The following is an 11,522-nucleotide window of genomic DNA, read 5'->3' as shown; positions in this document are numbered from 1 at the left end:
AAACGTGCGAGAAAGCTAACTCGGCAAAGCAGCCTCACTACAGCTGTAACTTCCATCCTACGGAGGTAGAGTGACATGTGGGGGCCTTTCTTTTTTTGGTAACTTTTAAACCGTTTATGGCACATAGTGGGTTGAAAATAAATGATTCATTGATATTTGGCGCATCCATGCTTGCTTACTTGTAAGTTGTCTGTATTTTTCGAATGCCTGTGTGTTGTATAAAGAAAGAAAGCTTTGCAAATGTATACCAACTCCCTTGTTTCATATATGTTGCCAATGTTCTCCTTCAAACGCTCGTGCAGTTCTAACTTTGCTTATGTCATGGAGTACTTCCAAACTCCGCACTAAAATTTTACTGTCGTCGCGGCTGCTCACCCAAGTGCTGCCCTTAGAAGCAGTGTTTGGAGATGAAAACTGCGCGTGCCACGCAGCAGCCGCTGCAGTTCTAAGCAGCAATGAGTTATTCGAAGGCGGCTATGTACTGGCTGGGTTCATTCTCTTGTATGGTTAGGCTGAATACGCTTTCTAATTGCGCTTCTGCATCAGCAGCATAACACCAGCACCTTTTGTCGAAAGTGCGAAACTCCAGCACTTTTTCCCCTTAAAGTGACGTCCTCTTCAAAGGAGTTTTTCTTTTCGAAGCTCGCACTTCACGCTGCCGCCACAACAAAGGCAGCGCTGTCAGTGTGGTGAGACCTTTGTCCCACGCTTCATTCCGGCTAAAAATGTCTCTAATGATTGTATTCTTTGAATTTCCCTGCTTTTTAAGGAGCTCCTCCCCAACAGTGTACTCAGAGAAGATGATGTCGCGTCCGGTTTAACTTCAAACGCACCTGTGCAGGCTTTTGTGAGATTTGCGTTATGTAGCAAGTGCATGAAGGGAAAGATGTACCTCCAGACTTCAATGCCACACTGATCTACGGCAGCGGCTGTCCAATAGCCTCCTTTCGGGGAGGGGGTACTTAAGTCACGCTATGGATGGGAGTGGAGTTGGCGAACTCTCTAAAGGTTCAATTACGCGCAACATAAATACCACCGAGAGTAGAAGATTAGACAGCCGCCTCCGTCACTCAGTTGGCAGAGCACCGGACGCGAATTTCACAGGATGCGAGTTCGGATTCCATAGGTAATATGTGGTTGTTTTTTCTGCTATTTTCAAATCATTTATCTTTCAGCGATATTCGGCCGCCGCGGCCGAGATCCAGCCCGCGTCTTTCGGGTCAGCAGCCGAGCGCCGTAAGCACTGAGCCATCGCGGCGAGAAATAGCGATATCGTGCTTCATGCTTTTTTGGATTTTGCTTGGCCGGCCCTGCGTTTGGTGCAGAGCTGGCAAATGACTGAGTTGCATGGCTCTCAGCCCTGATGCCAAAGGCGACAGCTAGCAACGGTATACGGCATAGTATGTGTCAGGAGTGGACTTTTTGCACAGCAGGGCTCGGGACACTTTGCTGTCCCATTTTAGTTTCCGTCTTCCGCTTCTGTGCATTTATTGTGTCGCCTGCGGTCTCACGTGTAGCCACTTTTTGGAAAGCATGTCGTGTTTTGAGACCAGTGCGTGCTACAGTCAACGCACCGACAGACCTGCCCTGACAACCAAGAGAAACCACACCACATAACTAGAAACTGAACATGCGCAAAGGGTTTTACGAGGAACCATGAGTTAGTATTCTATGATTTAGGGGCTGGGCCTGCGCTGCGGGATATGCGGGAATAGGCGGAAGCGCCTATTTAGCGTCAGTGTTAATGCCTTCGCTTGCCTGTGCCAGAATTGTCATTAAGTATATTGTGGCGAGAATCGTGAATCCTCGTAAACTTGGAGTAGGAACTCAAAGCACGCTAGAGATTTTGCTCGCGTCTTTGCCTCAAGGAACAGACACGGAATCTAGAATTTCTGGCATCGATATTTCTTTCCAGCACTCAGCAACACATAATATTCTGTACGACAATCGCCTTCTTTTTATTTACGACAAAATTAACGCCTTGATAAGTGCGCTGTACTAGCCTCGTGTCAGAAGATTCAAGGAGGCGTAGTGTCTTATACGACCAAGAAAAGGAATCCGAGCAACGCATGACGCAGTCTCTCTCACTGCGCATAAAGGAAGAGGGCGAAACAGGGCCACCTTGAGCAACTCTATTAGACTCTAGAAGTCAGGAATATCACTGCAAGAGCTTCGCTGCTGCTACTTGTGTCCATGCCTTAACTATTCCAGCACGTGCATTTCGTTATGCAAATGTGCTAAAGGCGCTCACCGCCGACGCCGAGCAAGAAATGTCAGTAACTGGAGAAGACATCCATTACTTTACTAATACACATAACACTTTACTAATACTTTCACCACACGTTACACGTCATGATTAGAGCGTAGGAGGATATTTGCATACCCGAATGATGAGCAACACCCTGTATGCAAATATACAGCCCAACATGCCGACGTGAGCAATAGCGGCTGGAGGATGTTGCAATCCCTGCACTCATGGAACAAAATTCGTTACGAGCCATGACGGCTGCAAGACTGGTACCTGGGTTAACAAAGAATGTTCCGGCAACTCTTTTCCCTAAAGTAGACGTAAATTATTGAAGAGATTATGGTTCTTCGTCTAGTGCCTACCAAAGAGCAGTGGCCGGGAGCAGCACGTGAAATGTGCCGAATCAGTTCTTCTGTTACAAAACCAATTCCCACTACTTCTTGCCAGTCATGATTATGGCGTGAGCATTGGTGTTACGAATGTGTTTTAATGCGGCTGCAACAGGGGAATGCAAATGTTGTAGAAAAAAAGTATAAAATAACTGTGCTACGTAAGCGAAGTAAACATAGCAGCAAGGAATGCTTCTTCTTTTTGTCGCGAGCATTTCACGCCGTGTTTTTTTTTTGTGCTGTGAATTCTATTTCGAATGTTATAGAAAATTACACCACGCTAAGAGTATATTACGGCAGCAAAATATTGTGAAAGCTGACGTACGTTTAATTTTTGATGACGCGACATGCGTCATTAAGCTAATGAAATGATATACCGGGCGTTTCAGCGAACACGTTCAAAAATTTTGATGAATAGAATTGTTTGGGTGAAAATACAACTTTTCCGGTAGAGTATTACTGGTGTTGGCGGACACCAGAAAACTGGTGAATCGTATTAAGTAGTAAGCTAGTTAACTAATTTGTAATAATAAACTTTCTAATTATTTGAGTTACGCGCATAGCATCAATTAAGTATTTGTAGCCAGTTGTTAGTAACAGCCATATCAGTTTTAGAATTTCGAAGACTCGATTATCCTTGGCTCGAGAAAATTTGGCTTTTTCGACTTGTTACGTGCACTTTTGGGGTTGCTTTTCCTGCATGCTTTCGATGGCGCATGCACTTTTCGCACGGTGTAGCCGAGTTTTTTCGAGCCACGCAGCGAGGGTTATCGCGTTTTCCAAATTTAAAAACTGATATGGCTATTACTAGCGACCGGCTACACATATATAATTGAATCTAGGCACCTAACCTAAGAGTTAAAATGTTAATTAAGAAAAATTTGTTAACCAGCTTGCTACTTAAGGCGATTCACCGGCTTTCTGGTGTCCGCCAACACTGGTAATACAATGCCGCAAAAGCTGTATTTTTACCTCAAAAAAACCTATTTTTAAAGTGTTCACTGAAACACCCGGTATATCTACTCAACATTATGCTTTCTCACTTTCTTCCGTATCAATGTATCTGTGATGTACCTTCTTTGGTTACATTTCTATAGGTGTGCTTGTCGGTGAACTTTCATGGTGCTGAAGGTGAGCGCTGAGTGAAGCTCTTATTTTATTTTGGTGTTCTAGAAAAACCTTGGTTTACATGTTAAAATAGCAATAAAACCTTGGTAGCGGACGCTGATTTTTACAGCAGCTCAGAAAAAGAAAGTAAAGCACAAGTTGAGGCGAGCACTGCCCACGTTTAGACACGAAGCACTCTGCCTCTTACTCAGGCTGCCCCGGGAAACGGGAACAGGAAACCAGCGCGAACTTGCGACGAGACAGCGTAGTGGGGAAACCCCATAGTGCATAACAATGAGCGGCCTGCATTGCATTCTGATCAGCCGGGAAGAGTTCTGAGCCAGCTGTCCAAGTCGATACGGACCCAACTTTCGCGTGACAACCATATGTGGACAAGGCCTCAGTTGTCGACCAGTTGATAATGCGAAGAATAAAAACAACAACATTGCACAACGTTGATGTTTCACTGTGGTTGTCCGAATCGAAGTTTTTGTGGCTCCCTTTTGCGCCACTGAAACGGGAAGTTCTTGCGGTTCTTCTCTTGCTGGTGGAGACTTGACATCCACAAACGCATTCTCACCCACGCCCACGCAAGCCGACACGCACGAGCGCAAGATTGTCACAGTGACCAGGGTTGCTTCGCCGATGCGGACGGACCTCGAATACTATCGCGGACGAAGTTCGAGCTGGGAAGGACGCGCGGCAATAAGAGAGCAGGAAGCGCTAAGAAGCGGTCCCCTCCGCGTTAGATTAGTGGCCAATGAAAGCCGCAGCCTAGTTTAGTCGATAACTTTTTTATTGGTTCCTGTATCACCTGTCGCTCGTCGAAACAGCAGCTTCTTCGCAGTGAAAACGGTACGAGCGGATGCTAACTAGTTTCCCAACGACTTCAATACTTAAGCCTGCATCAATGTCGTATATGAGGAAAGAAATTTAAAGACGTAATATAATGATAAGCTGGTTGCAGCTTCAAGCCCGAAACGGTGTCTTGGTGGAAGCAATAAAGCAGCATTAACTCAACGGACGCGCGCTGATAAAAATTTTCTTTCCTCCTGGGTTCTTGCGATGACTCCGTTTTTTCTCTTCGGTACTGACTAGCAAAACAACTATTTCTTAGATACCATAATTTCCTTTCCCATAACAATTATTGCTGGGCTTTAGCCATAATTTCCGCCATCGACCACGGCTGTAAAAATCGGCTTCACATATTACGGCGGCTACTAGTGCTGATGTCACACAATTTAAGCGCGTTGAGAGACATTCATGATTTGAAAGTGCAGTAGTCCGGTGACGATGCCGACAGAGAAACAAGCACGGAGGTGACATAAAATAGAAAACTGTTTCTTCCCTGGCTTCTCTTCAGTGGTGATAGTGACACAGACGCATGCATTATAAGGACTCCAGGTTTCATCGCGGCTTTCGCTTCTCCACGTCATTTATCCGAAAGACAGGACCTTCCAGATTATTCCTGTGCACCTCCGGTAAGGGCCTGGAGATTTTTGTTAATATGCACGCAAGAAGATGAACCTGCTTTGAAATATCTGAAAGAGGCGTTACTGCACATGCACTACACAAACGAGCAGAAAGTTGAGAATGTTGCTTACCTTCAGTTTGTAAACTGCGCTAATACAAAGACAAAAAGCAGCTACGAAGATAAATTGGCGCCACTATGGATAGGTTTCAGTACGCTCTACACTTTTGTATGACTCCTTTTGAGTGCTTTGCCCCCTTTCAGTATTGTAAATGTTTATTGACCTCAACTTATGCTTTATAGATAAATCGACTGATCACCAATGTCTTAAGCTGAGTATACTAGAGTCTTTATACTATAAAGAAACGAATATCTGAATTCACGTGGAGTATATAGAGATTGTTGCGCCTCTGGCTCGCCATTTAGAAGTGATATTCGTAGTGTCTCGAATCCACAACTAGCCTAGAGAGACGTATGGGACTGAATGCGTAGCGGGTAGAAAATCTAATAAACTAGAAGTGTTTTCCTTCTTAGGTTCTTCGACAAAAAGAACAAATGACTACGACCAAGGCGAAGAACCCGTGTCTGACAATCGATGTAACCAGACAATTACTCGACGTAATGAGTTTTCTGAGAGAGCGCTGATGTCTGGAACAAATGAGGCGAAACCGCCAACCCTACGAAGACAAGCCGTCCGCAGAGTCGAGACCACAAGATCGATGGCGTCATCGGCTCCCGGGCTCCTTCGTGACAGACTTAAATAATGGCCGGATGGTGAGCTTTAATCCAGCTCTCTGGAGAAAGGGACCCTTTCCCAACAGTGTGACTCACTAGTAGAGCACAAAAACGAAAGAAACAAAAATCAAAAGTGCGCCGAAATCCTTATCGTTACGCCTGGTTTTCCAGCTGCGATTTGATCAGCTTCGGATTGATATCAGTGCTGAAGGTATCACTCCTTCGGAACTTATATGCTAATTCAGTGTAGTCGCGTTTACCGCGCTTTCATCGAAGCGATGCAGTGCAATGGAACTTGCCGCCAACTGATCAAGCTTCACATTCACAAATATCCCTTGTCGACGGGTGTGTAGTGGTCCTTTGGATCCTGTTGCGCATTGGTTGTATTTGCCATGCCGAGCGTAATCAGTTTGCTCATGCGCATGAGATGGTCGCGAAGAGCCCTCATACGAACAAGAATGTTTGGTAACTCACTGTCCCCGTCCAATGCTTGATGAACACTGAAACTTGGTATAGATTTTTTTTTAGTTGCCCGAGGAGCACCGTGGGCTATGAGGGTGCCGCAGGGGAGGGCTCTTAATTTTATTTTTACCACTTGTAGTTTTTTAAATGCATTGACGTCGCAGAGCACATGGGCTCTTGTATGCTTTGTTTTCTTCTAGATACGTTAACTGGGGCAGCAAACAAACCTGTGAACTCATTTTTAACAAGCTATAACGTCGTAACGACTGAACCACGAAAACACCTCGTCGTAAAGCTTCTTGAGAACAGAGAAGGCTTAAGAGGCTGCGTTGCAGGCTTAAATCGTAGAGAAGGCGGCGCTGCATGTGTAATCATGCAACGCCGCCAAATGCGAGATAAACAAGACCGAGCTAGTAGGCCTAAGTACTACGCACAGCAAAGAAAGTATACAGTCCCTTTAATTGCGATTATGAGCTTGTTTCCTACATTTTAATAGCAGCGAAAAAATAAAGACCACTTGATCCTCTTAAAACTTCTGTGGATGTTTACTTTACGATTTGAAGGATTCGAAGTTTCAGACCAAGTACCTCGACTTTTGTTCCATGCTCCTATTTATAGCGCTCCAAGTATGCAATTAGGCAACAAGAGTACTGCAACGTGGGAGTTGTGCGACTTAACCGCTGAAAGCACCAAGAACAGACTCACCGCGTCCGCAGTAAAGTGCTATATTCCTCTCGCTATGCACGCTTTTGAACTGCTATTTTGGTAAAAACGTACGGGCTGAAAATTCTGATTATTAGCGTTTTCCGCTTTTGCTAATCTTCGGGTTATCAAGAAGACGTTTGTTTTCTCTTCGAACGCTCTTATAGTGCCACTCACTTGCATTATTATGTCTTCAGTAGTGGTTGAGATGTCGGGACCGGAACGAAAAGCACACTAATCCAACTCGTCTGCGCAATTATGGGCTTCCATTTGACAGCTCACGGCAATTCAAGAAAGGAAAAGAAATTGTCACCCCAAATTTGATTAAAAGGTTGCACTTTTAATAACAAAATATTGGCTGATGCACCTCGTCAAAAAAAAAAAAAATGTCATTGGTCCTGGATTTTTGTCTTTTTTTTTACTCTTCACCTCGAGACAACCATTTGTGTCGTTCTTTGTACTCTCCCTCTTAATGAGACAAATGGTTGTCTCGAGATGAAATGGAAAAAAAGACAAAAATCACGATCCAATTTTTCAATTCTCTCAAACTAAATGAACGGCTTTTGCCCTAAGCGGAAAGTAAAATCAAGCGTGCAAACGGCACCGCCTAGTTTCGAGGATTATGTACTCCTGTACTCAGCGACAGCAATTCGCTTCCTGTTTTGTGCAATAAAAAAGGCAACTCCTACGAAGTCTACGCCCAGACCATGAGCAGTTCTTGTAGTTGCGGTGTGACCTACTGAAACTTATAGGATGAGATAACCACTACAACAAGAAGTAGCGAACTACTTAAAAGTGCCCCTGGAATCAATTGGAGTTGACGAAGGCCTCAGCGCATTCGCTTAATCTGAGCAGAACACTCAGGCGTGCGGAGCTTCTGCGATGAGCACTCGCCGCGTTTGCATAAGCTGCGCGGAGCTCTAAGCGTCTCGGATTTGCGAGATGGTTGCGTTGCTGGGTTATAATTAAGAGTGACGTTGGCTCGACAAGAGGAAGTTAAACTTAGAATGGAGGACGGGTTAGCTAACTGCACGTCACGAGAAGTGTCTTACGGCAATTTCCTTGAGCTCCTGAAACTTTCGCCTAATCTCGTGGGAGAGGATTTGGGTCGTCGTCGCGTTGCTAATGGCCGCATTCCGGTGCCGCTTCTCAGAGAGGGCCGCTGTTTAGTACACATTAGACATCGAAAACAGGCGCGTTAGTGTTTACCTGGGGAACATGCGCAAACGCATCACGGAAGCTCAGACGTTCTAACGTGCACCCTTTTCCTCATAAAAACAAACGAACTGTGTTTGTTAACTACATTTCACCCTACCCTTAATGTTATTAAACTAGACCTTTCTTAACGGCACTCGGAACTCGGCAACCCCACTGAGTTTTATAGCGTTATTTCATAGAAGAACAAAAGCTTGCTGCCCTGCAGTCAATGCTGGCGGTTCTTGTTGTGACACATTTTGTTCGTGCACAATGTTTGAAGGGATTTTTCGTGATCAGTTGACCTACACGAATGAACCGACACAGCTCCAGAGTTGCATCCTTGACACGCCGGTCATGAGCGATATGACCGATTCAGTCATTGTTACCGGTGGACATCTGGTCCATGCGGCGGAAGAGCTGCTTTACCTGCTCAGTGTGCACCGTCACGCTCTCTTTCGGACTCTGTATGCAGTATGGCTATCTGGTGAAATGGGTCCAGGCAATCCTTGGTCTCTTCACGGAGCAGACCGCTGAAACGTGCCGGACCCCGCGGGTTGGGGAGCAGTACTGGATCGGATGATGCCGGAGCATCGACTATGACCCTCCCTACCCTTCCTGTTGAACCATTAAATAGGATTCTCCAGCAGTCCTCTGCGCTGGACGTGGTGCGCGCGCGAATATCGGGAATACTTGGTCTGTAGCGATCGTAATTTTACAGCATACTGCAGAACACTGAAAACTGCTTTGTGTGTCCGACAGCACAGTTCCCTGTGCCTGGTGAACGTTCTTTGTAGCTTGCCGGACGCAGCTTCTGTGTCAAGTGCAACATGAACATTGTTTAAGTTTCTGAAGTACACGGCTCTGATACGAACCCTCTGAAAGTACAGAGCCTGTTTGTGATAGCGCCAGAGTTTCTGCGCACATATATCGATTAATTTCCCACCGTAGTCTGGAGTAGCGTGCCTCGTTGACTGCCAAGCAAACATCTCCAGTTGTTACGAGAAAGTGTGAAGCTGACGGTGCGTGTGTGCGCGTGTGCGTGTGCGTGCGTGCGCGTGCGTGTGCGTGCATGTGTGTGCGTGCGTGTGTGTGCGTGTGTGTGTGCGTGCGTGTGTGCGCGTGCGTGTGTGCGTGTGTGCGTGTGTGCGTGCGTGTGTGCGTGTGTGTGTGTGTGTGCGCGCGTGTGTGTGTGTGTGTGTGTGTGTGTGTTTGGTTTGGTTTATGGGGTTTAACGTCCCAAAGCGACTAAGGCTATGAGAGACGCCGTAGTGGAGGGCTCAGGAAATTTCGACCACCTGGGGTTCTTTAACGTGCACTGACATCGCACAGTACACGGGCCTCGAATTTCTCCTCCAAAGAAATTCAGCCGCCGCGGCCGGGATCGAACCCGCGTCTTTCGGGCCAGCAGCCGAGCACCATAGCCACTGAGCCACCGCGGCGGCTGTGTGTGTGTGTGTGTGTGTGTGTGTGTGTGTGTGTGTGTGTGTGTGTGTGTGTGTGTGTGTGTGTGTGTGTGTGTGTGTGTGTGTGTGTGTGTGTGTGTGTGTGTGTGTGTGTGTGTGTGTGTGTGTGTGTGTGTGTGTGTGTGTGTGTGTGTGTGTGTGTGTGTGTGTGTGTGTGTGTGTGTGTGTGTGTGTGTGTGTGTGTGTGTGTGTGTGTGTGTGTGTGTGTGTGTGTGTGTGTGTGTGTGTGTGTGTGTGTGTGTGTGTGTGTGTGTGTGTGTGTGTGTGTGTGTGTGTGTGTGTGTGTGTGTGTGTGTGTGTGTGTGTGTGTGTGTGTGTGTGTGTGTGTGTGTGTGTGTGTGTGTGTGTGTGTGTGTGTGTGTGTGTGTGTGTGTGTGTGTGTGTGTGTGTGTGTGTGTGTGTGTGTGTGTGTGTGTGTGTGTGTGTGTGTGTGTGTGTGTGTGTGTGTGTGTGTGTGTGTGTGTGTGTGTGTGTGTGTGTGTGTGTGTGTGTGTGTGTGTGTGTGTGTGTGTGTGTGTGTGTGTGTGTGTGTGTGTGTGTGTGTGTGTGTGTGTGTGTGTGTGTGTGTGTGTGTGTGTGTGTGTGTGTGTGTGTGTGTGTGTGTGTGTGTGTGTGTGTGTGTGTGTGTGTGTGTGTGTGTGTGTGTGTGTGTGTGTGTGTGTGTGTGTGTGTGTGTGTGTGTGTGTGTGTGTGTGTGTGTGTGTGTGTGTGTGTGTGTGTGTGTGTGTGTGTGTGTGTGTGTGTGTGTGTGTGTGTGTGTGTGTGTGTGTGTGTGTGTGTGTGTGTGTGTGTGTGTGTGTGTGTGTGTGTGTGTGTGTGTGTGTGTGTGTGTGTGTGTGTGTGTGTGTGTGTGTGTGTGTGTGTGTGTGTGTGTGTGTGTGTTGACTCTATTTTCCTGGCGAATGCTAACTAGCGAAAATTGACCTGGAATTGGGCGTAGTCGCCATTTACTCGACGACAGCATTGCATAGTGGGCTCTGCCAAAGACATCCTATAAATTTCCAATAGTTTTCGATTTCAGGAGCACTTAAGACCTGTGGGCGGTATATGATCAACAAGTCTACAGGTTGTGCCTTACCTTGACAGCCATCCTGAAATGCTATACTAGGTGCCACAACTTTCTTCATTATAGTGCAAGCTAAAGCTGTCGAGCTAATTAGGAGGACCATTATATTTAGGCCCTACATACCTATGAGGTTCATCCCCGAAAACCAAATCGGTTTAAGACAATAAAACGAATCGGGCTTTGCAATATTTTATGCTGAGGCATGTTTTATTGAATGGCGGGACAATCAAAAGCGAACAATATAAGGTATTTTAATCTACGACAGTATTTATGTGCAAAATAACTGACGAATGATAGTGCTCACTGCAGCGCCGATAATACATTTTAGGTGAGCATAGTGAACTACCGTTAGTTCAGAAATGGCAAAAAAACTGACTTAGAACTTATATGTTTAACTTAGAGGCATGAAATATTTAACAGTATCGAAAATTGGGAAGAGGAGGAAACGTTAGAAAGCACTGTTGAAGAACAACCTAACCCCTCTCATGAAGAATTGTACTGAATAAAGTGCCAAGCAGGCCATGAAGTGCAAACATTTTGGCGCTTCAGAAAAACCGTCAAGATCTTGGATATAAACATCACAAACAATATATAGATAAAAATATTTTTAGTCTCAAAACATATACCTGAATTTCAACAAACAAGGGGCTCAGAATGCAGAATTACTTTAATTTTTTTTCCT

This window comes from Amblyomma mixtum, chromosome 7, assembly GCF_055824585.1.
Source record: "Amblyomma mixtum isolate Tamu chromosome 7, ASM5582458v1, whole genome shotgun sequence".
NCBI classification, from domain to species: domain Eukaryota; kingdom Metazoa; phylum Arthropoda; class Arachnida; order Ixodida; family Ixodidae; genus Amblyomma; species Amblyomma mixtum.
This window is presented reverse-complemented; position numbering follows the sequence as displayed.